General features: G+C 45.2%; 1 long non-coding RNA gene across 1 annotated transcript; it reads left to right on the forward strand.

Annotated features, from left to right (window-relative positions):
- The first annotated feature begins 5,522 nt into the window (after positions 1-5,522).
- On the forward strand, positions 5,523-7,780 carry LOC120642876. Its single transcript, XR_005662765.1, has 2 exons — positions 5,523-7,384; positions 7,453-7,780. It is a non-coding gene; the product is annotated as an uncharacterized LOC120642876 (long non-coding RNA).
- The last annotated feature ends 11,236 nt before the right edge of the window (positions 7,781-19,016 follow it).

The raw sequence follows: 19,016 nt of genomic DNA on the forward strand, positions 1-19,016 counted from the left end.
GGTCAATGCCTGGGTGATGGACACTGGGGCGTCCACACACATGCACTCTTCAGAAGGTATCCTTCTCTCTCGCCTCCCAGCTGCCCATTAGGCTTCAATGCAATACAATCAATCCATCCATTAGACACATCTCTATTCCTCCTAGATGGTATCACGAGATTAGGGTTTGGGATCCTAGGCTACACCCTCCGCTGCTGCCACCTGTGCCCCTCCTTACTCGTGTCGCCGGTCGTCCTCCAACGCGCAGCCGGCGCGCCCCCTCGACAGCCTCCTAGCATGCCCCCGTGGAGGTCGCTCATGATCTCCGGCGGGGGCAGTGCCCTTCTCCGCAGCGGATCCCGTTAGTCCGCTGCCCCCACAACGTCAGGCAGCAGTAGATCGGGTCGTACCCCATCACCCGCCATGGAAGTTGTCGATGACAACTCTGTTCCGCGCTGTCGTGGTGGCAGCCGCGGCCTCCTGCAACACCCGCATCCTACCCATGCTGCCGTGGTGGCAGCAGAGGCTACCGAGTGCTGCTTTCGCCCATCACCGACGAACCCCCCTGGCGGCATCCCGCTTCACCTCATCCTTCGGCCGTCAGGCGCCGGATCCGTCGCCTCTGGGCGGGATCTGGCCCCCTCGGGCCGTGGCTCGCCGCCCGCCCTAGGCAGGTTGCTGTCGGGCCCCGCCGCCTCTTGGCGGGTCCCCCCCTCGGGCTGCGGCTCGCCGCTCGCCCTGGCTATAGAAGAAAGGGCTATAGAAGAAGGCTCCATAGGTGAAGGGACCGCAGGCGACTCAACAGGAGCCTCAGAAGAAGGCACTAGGTGCGGAGGAAACATAGGGGTAATAGGAGTATTAGGAAAAAGTAGGAAAGAGAGTGGCTCAATGACAGATGCATGAGAAGCATCAGAAGGAGAAGTACGAGGATAAAAAGGACGAGACTCATCAAAAGTAACTTCTCGGGAAATCCTCATCCGACGGCCAATAGGATCCCAACAACGATACCCCTTATGTTCAGCACTATCTCCCAGGAAAAACACACTCAAAAGATTGAGTGGTTAGCTTAGTGCGCTCACGAGGTGCAAGAAGCACATAGCACACACATCCAAAAAAGGCGAAGGCAAGAATAGTCAGGCAGCTTGCCACAACTGAATCCCACCATGAAGAGAGGATGAGGGTTGAATATTAATCAGATAAGTGGCAGTGGAAATAGCTTCAGTCCAAAAATGTGGTAGAACAGAAGAAGCAATCATAAGAGCTGGGAAGTCTCAAGCAAATGACGATGCTTACGCTCAGCAACACAGAACAAGAGAATGCTCAGAAAAGGAACTGACGAAGAGCTCCAGATAGATACTCCCCAGCAGAATCAGCACTAAAGACCCTAATAGAAGTATCAAACTAAGTACGGATTATGTTGCCAAAATTTTTATAGAAAGATAGAGCCTCACAAAAAATTTTCATAAAATAAATCCATGTGTGGCGAGAAAAATCATCTATAAAAATGATATAATATCGATGGATTCCTTTCGAAATGAAGGGGGGCCGAACCCTATACATCAGAATGAACAAGATCAAAAGGATGTTTCGACACTGACTCACTAGAATAATAAGGAAGCTGGAGTTGTTTTCCTAATCAACAACCTTAACACTGATCTAGAAATACATCACCAGAGAGTGACCCTAAAAGACCACGATGAACTAGTGTAGATAGGCGCAATCCACATAGATATCCAAACGATGATGCCACTGAGCAAAAGATGATGTGGATGATGTAGATGCAACAGAACCCACGAGACTGGCAGAAGCAGTGGAAGGAACACTTAGCCAGTCAAGCTCTCAAAGATGCTGAGAATCACGTCGACGAGGGCCAGTACCAACTAGGAGACCCGTGATGCGATCCTGGATACAACAAGAGTCAGAATCAAGAATTACACGATAACCATGATCAATGAGGGGCGCCGGATGCGGCGGCCCGGACCTAGGCGAGCAGGGGCGGCGGCGCGGCCCGGGGCGCGCCAAGAGGCGATGGGGGCAGGCGGCTCCGGCGAGGATGCTCCTGGGCGAGGGAGACGGGTGAGCGGGCGGCTAAACAGAGGAATTGATCCGATGGGGAAGCTGCACAACGAAGCAGCCTACGATTTGCAAGCAAGTGCAACGTGTAGAGGAAGAACGAGGGAGAGAGAAAGGAACTCTAACTCTAAATTTTGGCTCTGTATACCATGTTATGAATAGCACTTGTATTCATTACGAGGTCTTTAGGCCCAAATATGCACAAAATCCTTTATACAACGGGGAAACTACAAAAGATACATATATATCTAACAACCTTATCAAGAGTTATTGTGCAGCTAATTGTAATAGATTTTATGTTGGACAACCTTGTTTAGTTCCAGTGTTTCCGTGATTGAATACCCTATACCCTGTATGCAACTCAGAATTATTTTCTGTTGCTATCTATCAGCTGGTCTTGTTTTCCTAATTTCTTAAATAATATGAATCTGAAGCTACATATTTCGACGCAGATATACTTATTTTCTCGTGTCTCTCTTTTGCTTGTTGTAATCAGAGATAACGATGCTGCCATGCTTCACTGAGGTGGAGGCAACCCCAAAATGCACATCCTTATGGGAGGACCGCTACCAAGAGTACTTGAGAAAGAGTACGGAACTTATTAATCTGGATAAAGAAGAAAAGGACGATGAGTTTCAAAAACTCTACCAATACTATAAACGTGTAAGCATATTCAATCTTCTTACTTGATAACTGCCGGCATGTCTGTAACCATAAAGAATAAGCTAAGGTAGGCCAGCACATATACATGGCTCATGAGCAATAAATAAACTTGCTGTTGCTCTATGGTGCTGAAGAATTCGAAGAAACCTGGCAGGACCACTCCGAGGTGTTCATGGAGGCCTGTGCAATCTACCAGATCGTCTACGAGCGCGCAAGGACTACCAAGAGCATCGGCAAGTGCCGCTTCGTGTGGACAGTCGCCGGAGCCGCACTGTGCCATCTCCACACAAAGAAGTACGCGATGCAGCGTGGGGAAAAAGCCGCACTCTGCCCGATTTCTGTTATCCGCCAACTTTACTGAAGGGACCGAGTGACTGGCTGTGAATTGGACTGCTACCCTGTTTGTACAAATAAGGATCAGTTGTAGGAGCCGATGTGACGCATGGACGTCTGAATTTGGTTTTGGTAAGCTACGTGAAGGGTTTCAGAACTTTATGGCGTATCTGCACCCAGCAGTGATAGTGTATTGTATTGTTATATATGCGCTTGTAGTGCTTGTAGCGGTAACTGTTTTATTGGGGAAGGAGGCAGAAGCCCAGGACGATGGAGACATAAACCTGGCGCTTTGAGGCTCATACATGGCGGCCTCCTTGGCCCCTAACAAGTTACATTCATTCGGAAGAATTTATATTAGACTATGTTTGTAAAGAACATCGAAACGCAGGGAGCTTTTGGTACATTCTGGAAGTTTTTTTAATCGCCATTAAGAGTTTGGAGCTCCATGGGAGTTGGGAGGTGGTGCTTGTCTTAACGTTGATCGGACCTTACGCTTACTCTAAATACAACGATCCGTTGAGTCGACACACTCCTTCAAATTGAGGTTGTCGTCAGACTGACATTTATGATGTTCATTTTCTTGGAGCCAAAACATTAACTTTGTATTTGTTTTGAAACATTAGTTTTAATAAGTTTTTTCATCATAAGATAAAAAAAATATCAATTAGTTTTGGAAACAGAAAAGGAAATCTACCAATTAACTATATAATATCCTAATTGAGATTCGGATTCGAACTACCTAATTTGTAGTTGTATTTGAAGATTTATTATCTACGTAGATATAAATGTGGAAAGTGTGGTATTTGATTCACATGAAATGTTGACCTTATGAAATGTTGAATTAGTCTAACCAAAATCTTAACATAGAGTTCCTAGATTGTTGAATCGAGCATAAGAAAATATCTGGTAGTAGGCTGCAATGGTAAACTAGTTGGGCCAAGTGGGCTGAAGATTATATGACCTGGATGGATAGGAAGCTCCGCTGCCACTTGCCACCGAAGGAATTCGGGACGTGTGCAAGATTTCTTCTCTCTGATCCGAATAGTCGAATACATTGGTCGCGGTTGTGCTGAATCTGTTTGCACCGTAAAAATTGCCTTTGACGAGCACCCACACTGAATCCAGGCTTCAAGGCGAGTGGAAAAGATTCTATGCATTTTGCATGGACGCATGCAGTGACTATTTGACAGTACTTAGTCATTCTCAGTCATGCAGTCCTTATGCCAAGGAGCTAAAAAAAGCAAAGTGAGAGTATCCACGCCAAAGATAAGGCAAAATTTAGGAATGATGTACGATCTTTTATCTGTAAGATGGAGAAAGAAATGGTCACCCATCCCCTCTATAACCTCGGTGAGAAATGGTCGCTGATCCCTTCTTTCTCTCTCACGGTGAATGCTATAAATACAAGCTTATTTGTATACCTATCTATTCAGTCAAACCTTGTCCATGTCAAAGAAGATGAGTTCAAAACAGGCTGCTCTCTACTGCCTTCTGTTAGCGCTCGTGCTACACGCAGATCATACATCTGCGACTGCGAGCTTGGCCAGTTCGTGCTGCTAATGTCTCTTTTTGATTATTGTGTCCTAACTTATTAGTTTGATGCTTATTATCTGGTCCCAGATAGTTTCACATAAGTATATATGTAGGTTTTGTTAGTCTTCTAATTCTGTTTTTATTCAAAAAACAAGGTGTTCTCATATTTTTCCCCTGAACAAACTCAAAATGTTTTACATTTTTGTTAGTTTCATGGACTTTTCCATGAAATCAAGAAGACATGGGGACTTACTATAAGTTAATGATACGAGGATATATACCTTTTTTTTTGCAGCCAACTGCATCTATACGTCTCCTGCGATGCCATTCTGTGCAGGATGGATGTGCAAAACCGAATGTTGGACTGAGGCAAAACTGATCGATGCTTCTGTTCAGGGGCGCAAGTGTATGAAAGGAGGGTTCAAAGGCTGGTGTTCCTGCTTTTTATGCCGAAACTAGACTCATCATGTCAATTTGCAAACGGTTGGAGGCATCATATATAGGAAGAATAAATCAATAGTTGCCATATCTTTTGATAGTCTCCTCTCAGTAATTTAGGACAATAATAATGAAGTCTTTAGAGTTGTGTCCACTTGCCTTGGCCTGCTACCGCCTGGTACAATGTATTAAAATCTTTGTTTCAATTACAATATTTCTCTAGTTTATTTGCTCATTGCTATTTTTTGCAAAAAAAAGTACTTGCTCGTTGGTTCAACTATAATGATTTGTAATGTGGAATTTTACATGTTTAGATAAAAATGTGTAAAGCCAAGAAAATGAAGTAGAAAATGCACATCACAATTACTCTGTAATATGGAAGCAACCTGTAACCGCATTTCCAAACGTATCCCCGTCCAAGCTCATCCAGACACAAGTCAAGCCAGTCTAATTAATAAAATGTGAAGATACACCTTTCAAAAGAAAAAAAAGTGATGATGTACGACTATCACAATTTGTTTTGCTACATACCATCAGTTCATCACAATTATTACTCTATGTCGATTATGGTTTGTTACTACATACAAACATCATTTAAACCATCACTCGATCTCCAACTATTAGTGACAGGTTCATGTCTAGAACCGACAATACTGTATATATATATTTAGTTCTATCAGTCCTTGTTACGAATCTACTATGATAATTGCAACACTATAAGGTGGGAAATTAAACTTTACTATTGGGCAATAGTTGTATGACACTAGAACACACCATCAAAATTAGATGATGATGATAGTAATAATAGTAGTAATAGTAATGACGATGATGATGATGAATTATATCATGGTGCAGTGCAGTTTGATATAGCTATATTGCCACTTGACTCTCCAGATTATACTCATTTTTAAACATATAACATGCGTGTATCTTGATTGAATCTAGCTTTTTCAAAAATCAGGAATCATACATTTAGGATTTTTATGTGAATATGGCTAGCTCGTAGGCATGAGTCAAATGATGATTATATTTAGTTTACTATTACGATAAATATATTTCTTTTAAAATTATTATTTTTGAAAAGTACTCTGAATAGTTCTGTTTGTACCAAAGCTTGGTAATTTTATGTCCAATGGAGTATATGGAAAGAATCCGATAATGAAGAAGTTTTATCAGCATGGACTCTATAAAAGGAAAATTGGAGTCCGTGTATATTGATATTTCCTTTTAGTTTAGATTTTCTAAGTTAGACAAGTCTTGTACAAACTCAACCACCCGGAGCTATTAGTCCAGGTTATAAATACGTACTACCTCCATACTCGAAAGAAAGTCATTTTCGACAATGACATGGTCTCCAAAGTTTAACTTTGACTTCTTATTTTTATAAAAATATTTATTACAAAGTGATATATTCATATGACTTTTGTATTTTGAAACTCAACAACTTAAAAGTTATTCACGATTTATATTCCCAATGTTTGACTCAAATCTTGTCCAAAATGACTTTCTTTTCGGGTATGGAGGGAGTGCTCTGACCATTGTAATTTTATCCATTTTACACAATTTTTTAAATAAGATGAGTGGTCAAATTTTGGGTAAAAATATTAAATGAATTATTATTTGAACGTAGGGAGTAGTCATTAAGCAAGGTATAGCAGGAATACAAGAATACATGGTCTTTCGAGGGCCAGAGGCTGGGTTAGCTCTCAGGTTCATTGAAACCTTAAGTGGAAAGTCATGTTCTCTCTATGATATACCTGGCCAGCGACCCCCAAATATATATATGGTCTTTGGAGACTAAAAAGAGGTCTACGGCCTTTAGCAAGTGCATGTGCATCTACGGGAAACTGTATGGACTAGGGAAAAAAAACAACACCAGCCTGAGCTTTCTTTGCACATCAATGAGCTAACACAAATTACATCTCGACAACACATGAATTGAAACGAACTGAAAAACACATGGTGCTAATATATCCTAGATTTCGAACAAAATTTCCAGTCTATGAAAATTCACCACCAAATAATTTGTCTGATTACAAAATTAATTTTTGTGTGCACCAACAAATAGTACAATTTGATAATGTTTGATTGGATATTAGCAACTTAACCTTCTGTAGAACTAACAAGTATTTTTACGATCCTCGCAAAAAAACAAGTATTTTACGTAGTAACTGTTTACAGGCAGCGATTGCACGCCCGATTTCTGGTCGACGGTAATAAACCAATCATAACGAGTCCATTTCAAAACCCGCCAACGTTCTCAGAAAACGCCTTTCTTCAGAATTATTTCTCTTCTTCAGTGTTCATCCGATTCAGACACCATCGAAGGGGACCTCTCTGGCGGCGATGTCGTCATCTTCAGGTCAGCTCTCAGCCGCCGCTGCGGCAGATTTCTTGATTTGATGTTTCCGCTCGCTGATGCGTTTGTAGGCCGCCGACGGAGCACCGGTTTCTGATGGTCCGGAGGCTGATTGCGCTGCCGAGGGAATGGATCCAAGTCGCGGAGAAGGGAGATTCCGTAGGGGCACTGCTGGGTGGAAGGGGACAATGCCGGCATCAGCTGGGACTCGAGATTCTATGGCCATGTAGGCATATATGTCTCCCATGAATTTTACCCTTCTTCCAGTAAGTGGCATTGTGAGTGGGGCCATAAAAGAGATTATTTGTTACTGTGTTCAACCAAATTTGAGCTTACAGTTCAGTACTGTAATAGCTTTGAATACAATTTTTTTCTGGTAAAGTGGGGCAGTAAGAAATATTTTTCCAAAATGAAACGGGGGGCAGAGAGCAATACAGTTAGGTATGATTATATTTGCCACAAGATTCTACCAGCCTGAAAGTTTTATCACCGAATACAAACAAATTAAGGCCCCCTTTTGATCTTGCATGGTCTTGAATTAGCATCTTATGTCACTGGAGGCGTTTTGGCATTCCTCCATTTACATTGAACATTCTTTTAACATCATTATCTGTTCAAACACCTGGATTTGTAGAGAAATCCATGCTAAAGCAGATTCCATGTTTTTTTTTCTTTGAAGAAATCATGTTCCATAGTTCATGATCATCTTGGGCAAATTCTGAGTATATTGATATAGTGTTCATCCGATTTGCAATGAATATCGGGATTAGTTCACTACGGTCAGTTCCTAATTTGAAAGTATCTAAAATCCAAAATACTCATTTCTTTTGTTGAAAATATTTGTTTAATAAGAATTAGTTTGAAACCTTACAAGACTTATATTGAAAACAATTTGCCTAGAAAGGGTGTAACGATGCCCTTTTTTTTCTCGAAAGCGCAGGAGAACTGTGCCTCAATATATTAAGAAGAAAAGGAGGGGTAAGAACCCCAAAAGGTACAAAACAGGGCCTGTACCAAGTCCAAGACAGACCTCCTTAAGACTATTATAAGAACACACACACAAGGGGTGAGACCTAACGAACAAGGAACCGATGGCAAGCACCTAATCCTCCTGATTTCCTAGGGCGAGGACGTGTGACACTCCTAGAGCCCCAGCAAAGGACCACTGTCGAAGGTCCTCTTTGATGGCCGAGACAACACCATACACATCCGAAGTAATCCCATCAAAGACCCAGCGGTTGCGATGCTTCCAGATGGTCCAGGCTCCCAAAATAAGAATGGAGTCAAAGCCATTTCTAACCAGACCATCCACCTTAGTGCTAGCGGCCATCCACCAATCAAAAAAAGAGAGGTCATTCAGTGGAGCCAAGGTTTGTAGATTGTATGTTTGCAAGACCAGGAACCATACTTGTCGGGAAAAAACACATGAAACCAGGTGGTGATCCGCAGATTCCTCAGCCTGATCACAGAGAGGGCAGGCAGCAGGGTGGGGAAGACCTTTCCTGGCCAGGCGATCTGCAGTCCAAATTCTGTTCAAGGCAGCTGTCCAAAGGAAGAATTTGCACTTGCCTGGAGCCCAACTCTTCCAGATTTGTTTCCAGGGGCCAAAGCTAGTAGCTCCAATGAAAAGAGCCTCATAGGCAGATTTGTTAGTGTATTGCCCAGTGGTAGAAAACTGCCACACATGAACATCTTCCACTTCTGCTTGCAAGGAGAAGTCAGAGAGGAAGTCCCAAAGTTCAAGGTATTCCACAAGGACTTCAAGAGTGAGTGCTCCTTTGATATCAGTGATCCAACGTGCATCAGCCAGGGCGTCAAACACCGATCTCTTCCGTGCTCTAGGTGCTATTGCAGCAAACAAATGAGGCAGTAATCGATCCAATCTTTGTCCATGCAGCCATCTGTCCGACCAAAAACAAGTGCTTTTTCCATTCCCAACCTCAGTAACAATGGCCACTGAGAAGAAAGCCTTGACCTGTTTTGGTGCATGGACAGGAAAGAAGTTCCACACCTTGTCGGGTTCGGTCTTCTGCAACCATAATCACCACAAATTGAGGGCCCAACTAAGTTGCTGCAGATTTGTAATGCCGAGGCCACCAAGCTCAACTGGCCTTGTGACCTTGGGCCAAGCAATGAGGCAATGGCCACCTCTAACATCTTTGCGGCCCTTCCACAAGAACCCCCGCCGGCACTTGTCTATTGCCTTCAAAGCCCATGGAGGGAGATCCAAGGCCATGAGTAAATAAACAGTCATAGAAGTGAGCACCGATTGTACCAAAATTTTCCTTCCCGCCTTGGTAAGGAGATCAGCTTTCCAACTTGGTAGACGGTCAGCAATCTTGTCAACCAACAGTTGGTTCTGATTCTTTGTTAACTTAACTGGTGAAAGGGGTACTCCAAGATACTTGCAAGGGAATTCCGAAAGTGGACAAGGGAGGTTATCAAGTAAGACTGCTCGGACTTCCTCCCGGCAATGTATAGGAAGGACTGAACTTTTCTGTACATTAGTTTGAAGGCCCGAGGCTTCCCCAAAAAGCTGCAAAATATCTAATGTAACACCAATATCCTCCGCTGTAGGATGAAGGAAGATGACCACATCATCGGCATAGAGGGAGATTCTCTGCTGCAGTGCTCTAGTGGCAAGTGGTTGCAACAGCCCCTCTTCTGAGGCCTTTTTAACCATGGCACACAAGATATCCATGACAAGAATGAAAAGCATTAGGGACAAAGGGTTGCCTTGCCTCAGCCCGCGGCGATGAGCAATTTTGTTGCCTGGGGAACCACTGAGCAGGATTTGAGTAGAGGAAGAAGCCAGCAGCCCACAGATAATGTCACGCCAGATAGGGCCAAAACCCAAGTACTTAAGGACTTCCAATAGAAAAGGCCAGAAAACGGAGTCAAAAGCTTTGGTAATGTCCAGTTTCATAAGATTACGGGGCTGTTTCTGCTGATGTAAGAACTTGGTCGTGTGCTGGACCAACATGAAATTATCCAAAATGAAATGCCCTTTTATAAAAGCACTTTGATTCGGCGAGACCAACTGATCCAAGTGACCAGCCAACCTGTTAGCCATTAGCTTTGTAACCAGCTTTGCAAAGGAGTGTACCAAGCTTATGGGCCTGAAATCCTTCACACTGATAGCATCTTCTTTCTTAGGCAGCAGCGTAATATAGGAAGAATTAAGGAGATGAAAATTGCCAAACTTTTGACTCCAAACAGCTGACAGCCATAATATCATCCTTAATTATCTGCCAGCACACCTTATAAAACTTGCCTGTAAAACCATCGGGGCCAGGAGCTTTATCAGACGGAATAGAGTTGATAGTTTTCTGTAACACCCCAGTGTTAATCGCGATGCTAATCATGGGCTTAACCCGCTAATCATGGACTTAAGTTCGTCGTTAGCGCTAATCAAGTTCGTATAGTAAACATCCACTTAGCTACGTTCGCTCTCGTTTTTCTCCCTAATCCGAGCTCCAAATCAACTTTCGCCCAAAACAAAAGTTATAGATCTTCTTTTCCTCTACAACTTCTATTTTGGCCAAATTTCATGTTCCAATGTAAAATTTGAGTTTTTGGATGGTCAAAGTTGGGTCAAAATTCATTGAAACTCCACTGTTCTTCCCCTGTTTCTCCACTGTATGCGCCCATGCCGCGACCGGCGACGCGCATGAACCTCGTTCCCCATGAGCCATTCTTATCCACGCGTGAGGCCTCATCTAGTTTTTCCCCACCCTTCTTCTTCCTCGTGCTCGCATCGCGCTGAGCTCAAGCAGAGCTACCACCGAGCCCTGCGCCGGCCAAACCTCGCTGCCCCCGCTCGATCCCTCGCGCCCCGACCTCCCTTGCCTTGCTCTCCACCTCCTCCGCCCCATCCCGTGCCCGTTCGAGCCAATCCCTGGCAGAATCGGCCCCTGTGCCGCCGCGGCCGCCATTGTTGGCCGCCAAAGCTCCGCCTACCCGTCGAACTCCCCTCCCCAACCTCCCTCCGTCCGATTGAACCCCTCGGTGAGCTCCCCTGCAACCCCCTCGTCCTTCTTGAACCCTTCCCCTTCCGATTCCGGTGCCACCACCGCCGCAGCACCGCCGCGCCGCCGTGTGCGCCCAGCTCGCCCTGAGGCCTCCTGGCTTCCTTGAGCGCGGCGTCTCCCCACCCCGTGGCCGCCCTGCTCCGCCGTCGCCGGAACGCCGCACGCCACCGCCACCCAGCCGCCACCGCCGGGCTCCGCCCTCGCACTGCCCCTGCGTGGGCCGTGGCCGCGCCGACCTCCCTGCGCACGGGCCGCCGCGCACGCGCCAGGGCGCTGCCGGCGTGCGTGGCTGGGCAGGACAGGCAGAGCAAGGGAGCGCCCTCCCCCTGCTCTCTTTGTTCCACTGCCAAGTAGGGCCCGCGGGTCAGGGGGATTAAGGGTGGATTTGTTTTTTTTGTTGATTTCGGCTGAAATTTTGTAATTGCATAACAAATCACAGAAAAATACTAAAAATGCAAAACAAATTTTGTTGGGTTGCTTAGATCGAGATATTCAGAGGAAAAATACTCATGCTTGTGAAATGTCACTTTTGCCCCTACTAAAATTTTAGGTTGTGTTTAAGCTAATTTATTTAATACCGATTGTTCTGCTACTCTAAAAATTATGAAATTTATGGAGTAGTCTACTCTTTGCATGTGTAGTTCACTGAAAAATTTTTAGGTGCATAGCCTATGTGCATGTTTGTGGATCTATTATTGTTTGATTTCTTTTCTAGGGTTAAAATAAATACTTTCGATCATCAATAAATGTTGGAAAATTTATGTGGCATGCTTTATCAAAATCATGTTATTTTGATAAATTCTTGTTGCTAGATCATATCTGCAAGTCAAGTCCTTGCTTTTAATTGGCTCCTAGCTACTCTTTTCTTTTATATTTGTTGTTAGTTAATTATTTTCCTGCATGTGTACTCTCCGCAGAACAAGCTCCTGTTTTAATCATTCTAACTTGTAGGACCAGGTTGATGCTTGTTGTAAGTACCTTGCCTGGGTTTGCTTGTTAGTAATTGCTGTTAGGTCCATAAAGTAATCCATGTTGCTCTAGGGTTGTGTTTAATCCTCCGAAGCAAGTTTAGTAGTTGTTGTTTGGAGGAAACACTTCAGGCTAAAACGAGTTGAACTTCTGAACCGCACCTAAGCACTCAAATTGTTCAGTTGTTACTTTCATTGTGGTGGCTACTCAGTCGATGCATGTCAGCTCTGTCGGTTCTTTCAATTGCTTTGTATCGAAATGCATCGCATCATGAGCATCCATGCACTGCTGTGGTTCTGACTCTGGCATGGCATCCTTTCATACATGTAGACACCGCGAGCGAAGCCGTCTACGAGTTGGTCGCTGAGCCGATCCAGGAGCCGCAAGTAGGGGAACAACAGGAGGACGCAGTCGAGCACGCTCCCGAAGAAATCGCTAACCCTGCTGACCTGCAAGGCAAGCCCCGGAGCATAACCCCTACTTTCAGTATTCAATGTTATTATTTAAGTATTGTGCATTAAGTTTTCTAGGAGTTGAATGAAACCCTAATATGCATGTATCTCCCTAGGTACCTATGAGTCTCTACTAGTATGCAAGTATCGTTAGAAATGCTGTGCTAAGTAGGAACCCGATAGAAGTCGAGTGATTCCTGTCACTCACGAGATATAGGTCCTTGTTGCTTATGAAAGGGTTACTAGAGAATGAATCATTGGGAAAGAAAGGAAAATTGGAGACCGGGCGGAGATGAATTTGGTTATGGATATGGAAGGTATGGAAAGTGAGTCTCCGCCTGTGTCGATTGAGGACCGTACCGTTGTTGGCACTACTGATCTAGGATTTAACAGTACTAACCACATGCTGGAAGTAGGATGTAGTCGAAACCGGTAAGCTGTGTACCGCTTTACAACGATACTTTGAATCCCTACCTGCTACGCTGGGCGTGGGAGTTGGCGGGTGTTGGATGGATGCCACCTTCGGGTTCTCTAGGAGTTCACCGTGAGGGGCCCAACACCTGGGTTTTAGCAGGCGCGATTCAGATGTCGTGGTAACGATGGAAACAGTTGATGCGTGTGGCCCGACGGGGTTTACATGTGTCGTGTTGGTTAGGTCTACCTTGCAAGGTTAAATCGAATTGATTCGCCGTGACTCGCGTATATGAGAACCTTGATCTCTCTGTCACATCGTAGTAAATGATGGAATTCGGAATGAAAAGTTAAGAGTATGAGGTATGGTTGTGGTATTCTGAAAAGATAATGTGATCAACCATGCGTGCTCTAGATGTTCAGGCAAATCTAGTCGGTATTTGTATAATAAACTTGAGCTAAAATACTAAAAGTAAGGATCCACTATTAGTAACTTTTCAGCAAAATAACTCCAGAGCCAAATAGCTTTGCATGTCTAGGAGTCGGCTAAGTATATACCATAGTCGGGTAAGACTTGCTGAGTATTAGTAGACTCAGGGTTGTTGTTGTAACCCCTTTGAGCAGGTTGTGTCTCCGCTGACTTCGAGAAAGTCTGTGCGTCCTGGATTGGACAACCACTTCCTCCTGGGTGGACTGTCGAGTGGGTCCCATCTTCTCCGTGAAGGTCGGGCAGATCGGCATCACATCGGTGGGCAGGATGTGGAGTTCACCTTGTATCGTTGTTTGCCTCTACCATATTGTATTTGAAACCTCATTTTTAAACTTCCGCTGTACGTTTAAAAACACCGTATTTGATATATCGAACATATCTGTAAAAACTCAGTGTTGTAAATTAATTTGGTTTTGTTGTATGCTTGTATCACCTGTGCTCGTCTTTGTACGGGTCTACTAGTGCAATTGTGATCCTGGAGTACAGTAGTTTAATCGGGATTTACCCGACAGCCTGTCAGATTATACCGTTTTAAGTGCACAGTAACTTGATTAAGTATTAAGATGATGGTTAGTGCACTTAAGCCAGTTTAATTTAGACGGTGCTGCTACATTTTCCAAACCTCTTCCTCAGAGAAAGGTGCATCAAGTTCCTCTAGATTTAAACTTGGAGTGCCCAATTCCTCCAAGTTAATAGTAACATCCCGGTCCAGACTAACCCCCAACAGCCTGTCATAGAACTCAAAACTGTTCTTCTCCTTTTGTTCGTGATCAGTAATCACCACACCCTCCTCGATAGTGAGTCTGTTAATAAAGTTTTTCCTCTTTCTATGCCTTGCATGCTGATGAAAAAGGGTTGTGTTGGCATCTCCCTGGCTTAACCAAGAGATACGCGAACGACTTCTAGCAATTGTACGCTGCAGCAACGCAAGAGCCAAGGAGTAGGGCTTAGGGCCTGTTTAGCAGGGCTCTGGCTCCTGCAAAAATGGCTTCGGCTCCGGCTCCTCTGGTGGAGCGGCTTCTCTAGTGGAGCTGGAGCCGTTTTGCAAAACGTTTGGCAAAATAGCTTCACCTGTTAGGTTGAAGTTGTAAAATGTCTAAATTACCCTTCTCTATATTTTTCTTTTACCTCTTTCTTTTTTTCCTACCCTTTTCTTTTTCTTTCCCTTTCCTTTTTTTCTTCTCTCTTCTTATCCATTCGCCTTCCCCCTCCCCTGTTCCAGTCACCTTCCTCGCTCGCCAACGCCGCCACCATCCGCCCCCGCATCAAGCTTCGCCCGTCGCCGCCCGGCCACAGCGCGTCCACGGCCCTCCCCCTCGAAGCCGGCATCGCGAGCGCCGCCGCGAGCTCCTGGCCCTCCGCCGCCGGCCGCCTCAGGGCCTCCGCCGCCGTGAGCTCCCGGCCTTCCTCCGCCGGCCGCCTCAGGGCCTCCGCCGCCGCGAGCTCCCTCCTCCCCGCTGGCCGCTCGCCGTGGTGCGGTGCACCGCTGCCTACCACATCGTTCAGCGCACAGCAGGTGGAGGAGGGGCAATGTTGGCCGAAGGGGGCGGAGCCGCTTGGAGCCACAAAAACGTGGCTCCGCCTCCCGTATGGAAGCCGCAACTGGCTCCAACGCCGGCTTCACATTTGGAGCTGCAACAAAAACGCCCGTTTGGCAGGGCTCCGGCCGGAGACGCTCGTGGAGCCGCTCGCGGAGCCCTGCCAAACAGGGGCTTAAGCTTGTTGCGCAGCCAACGTCCCCTGAATACCAGCCCCCGAGCATCCTGCGCGATCTCAAGCTAGTGAAGGACCTCCCTAGCGAGTTTGAGCTGTGAGTTGATATGCCCAACTGTCATTTGACTCCAGCTCTGCAAAGCTCTAGCTGTGGCTTTGAATTTTCTTGACAAGGTTTCAAAAGGACAAGGGGAATGTGCCACAAAGGACCAGCCTGCCTTGACCACTTCCTGAAAGCCGTCCAGCTTGGTCCAGAAGGACTCAAAACGGAACCAAGCATTGCCGGGTTGGATGTCATGAAGTCCAAGCAAGAGCGGGCAATGGTCCGAACCCTCAGTAGCAGCACTTTGTAATAAACAGTTAGGAAAAGGCATGGTCTTTTTTCCCAATTCAGGCCCAACACCAGGTCCAGTCCTTTTTTGCAATGGCTGTCAAAATAGTAATTGGAAATGGAAAAAACACTAGTTTTTGGACAGATGACTGGTTGCTTGACCAAAGCCTAAAACAGACCCTGCCACATCTATGCAGTGCAGTAGCAGTAAGAGCAAGGAAAAGAACAGTGTTCGATGCTATAACTGATGGAAGGTGGATTTCAGATATTAGAGGAGCATTGAGTGTGCAGGTCTTGATTGAATACATTCATCTTTGGGAGCTTCTTTCAGATGTTGAGCTACAGCCAGAGGTTGAAGATTTACATATTTGGAAGTTCACAGCCTCTGGTCTTTATTCCACCAAATCAGCATATGAGGCTCTTTTCATTGGTGCCACCCAATTCGACCCTTGGGAAAGAATTTGCAAAAGCTGGGCTCTGGGGAAATGCAAGTTCTTTTTGTGGACTGCTGCCCATAATCGATGTTGGACAGCAGACAGACTTGCTAAAAGAGGCCTTAACCATCCACCAAAATGTCCACTTTGTGATCAAATTGAAGAAACAATAGACCACCTGCTGGTTTCTTGTGTCTTCACCCGGCAATTCTGGTTCATCATCTTGCAGCAATTTGGGTTACAAGCTGCAGCACCACAGCTAGCTGATATCTGCTTTGTGGATTGGTGGGGAGGAGTTAGCAACATGCTTTCTGGTCACGGTAAAAAAGAAGTTAACTCTATCATTATCTTAGGAGCCTGGTTAATTTGGAAACATCGCAACTGTTGTGTGTTTGATGGTGAGATCCCCAATGTTTCCCGGGTTGTGGAAGCCTTTAGAGAGGAGGTCCAGTTGTGGTCTGTAGCAGGGGCTAGAGGAGTTTCATATCTCCTCGCCTTAGCTCCCTCTTAGCTGAAGAGGGTGTGTGTTCATGTGGTTTGGTCCCTGTTAGTGTCTAGGTTTTAAGAGGGAGAAAGTACTAGTTTTTGAGGGTGTGTTACAGACCCTTTATCCCTGTAACATTTTTTGGGGGGGCTTTACCCCCACAATCTCTTCTTAATATATTGATGCACAATTCTCCTGCGCGTTCGAGGAAAAAAAAGCTGTTCCCAATCAATAGAACACAGCACCCTATCAAGCTTGACCAGTGTTGGGTTGTCTTGCTGGTTTGACCAAGTGAACCTCCTGCCCACCATGGGTAACTCCTTCAGATTTAGATCATTGATCGGCCGCCTGAACCTGCCCATCATAGCCCTGTTGATGATTCCAGTGTTTTTTTCTTCCTCTCTGACAATGATGTTGAAATCCCCCACAATAAGCCAAGGGCCAATGCAACCTGATCGCAAATCTCTTGATTCCTGCAGGAAGAGTAATTTGTCGTCGTTGCTTTGCGGCCCATACACACAAGTCAGCCACCAAGGACTGGAGTGGGCCAGAGTGAATTGGACCGAGACACTGTGGTGATCCACCCGGGTAGCACTAGCCATGCCCAGCCTATGTCGCCAAGCAATAAGAATCCCACCACTTGCCCCAACAGACGGTAAATCCACCCAGAAGAAAAAAATCCGACCCAAAGGAGCTCTAGGGTGGCTTGGCCTGGTAGAATACCTTGAGCTGTGGGACATGTTAGCTGGTGTTAACCTAAATAATACAGATGACATCCATCGGTGGAAACCTGAAGCTTCAGGGGAATTCTCTGCAAGATCAGCATATAAAAATTTCTTTGTCGGAGCCATCACCTTTGAACCTTGGAAGAAAGTATGGAAGTCGTGGGCACCCGGGAAATGTAAAACTTTTGTGTGGTTGGCCATTCGGAACCGTTGTTGGACTGCGGACCGTCTACAAAAAAGAGGCCTCCCTCATCCTGAGCGCTGCCCGCTCTGCGACCAGGAAAAGGAAAATATTCAGCACATCCTCACTTCCTGTGTTTTTGCTAGGCAATTCTGGTTTGCCATTTTGTAGCCATTAAACCTAGCTCGCTTAACACCAACAAGGACGGTTAGCTTTGCTGATTAGTGGAAAAAAGCTGAGAGGAAACTTCAGAAACAACACAGGAAGGGGTTTAATTCTTTGTGCATCCTCGGAGCCGGGACCATTTGGAAGCATAGGAATGCATGTGTTTTCGAGGGAGCGTCTCCAAACCTACAGGTCGCGGTGCAAGCCTTCAAGGAGGAATCACACCTTTGGCAATTCTCAGGGGCTAAGAGGCTCGCTGCCCTAAGCCTTGAGTTGGGGGAAAGGCATGCCCATTAGCTGGTTTGGATGTGGTCTGGTCCCAACTTTGTGTGTTTTTTGTAATAGTCTTTTTTAGATCTGCACGCTCCTCACTCTGGTCCAAGGTGTGGAGTGTTCTATGTATTTGGACCACTCTAGTTCTCTCTTAATACAAAGATACGCAGCTCTCCTGTGTGTTCGAGAAAAAGCATAGACAGCAAGGAACCACGAGATAAAAAAAAGGGCATAGACATTTTTGTTTCTTGCAAACAGACCACGTCGACTTTACAAGAGTGTACCAAAGTGTGTACTGAATCTTGTCGCGATCTTGAGTTCAGGCGTCGAACATTCCAGCAACATTTTGAGGGATTCAATATAAAAGAATTTATTAGAAATAATGCAACACTAAATCATGTTTCCTGATAAAAATACTTGTTTCCTGAAGTACACCAGAATCAGTTTCTAGCCATCTGTAGTTTTGGTACTAAAATGTTTTAACTTTCTAACCTGCAGCTTCCTTTGATCTGATGGAGGAGAGGATCGTACACATTGTCTGACTGCCCAATTGAATTTGTCGAGTCAACAGAATGGTGACAGATGGCAGGATTATTCCACAACACTGACATATTTCCTGATCTGCTTGTTTAGGCTTGATCATCTATAATTTATTGTCATGGCAATTTAGGATGACATTAAGAGCAAAATAATCCTCAAGTGGCAGTCATACTTTCACAAAGGATTTCATCTCTAGTAGCAACATAATCAACTTTAGGGACAGATTTGATTGTAGCAACTGCACTGTGAGGAGTTTACCAGTTACAGGTATCGTCTGCAAACTCCAAACTTAATATTGCGTGCTCAAGTCACCTGCCGTGTGTACTACTTGGTGCAAATTTGCGCCAACACATGTTATGCTGGTTGGAGATAAGAACTGTAATAACCCAGAAGCCCAGAGCCCAGAAGTGACCGTCACAAATGTCTAGAGATTAAA

This window comes from Panicum virgatum, chromosome 7K (genome assembly GCF_016808335.1).
Source record: "Panicum virgatum strain AP13 chromosome 7K, P.virgatum_v5, whole genome shotgun sequence".
Lineage (NCBI taxonomy): Eukaryota > Viridiplantae > Streptophyta > Magnoliopsida > Poales > Poaceae > Panicum > Panicum virgatum.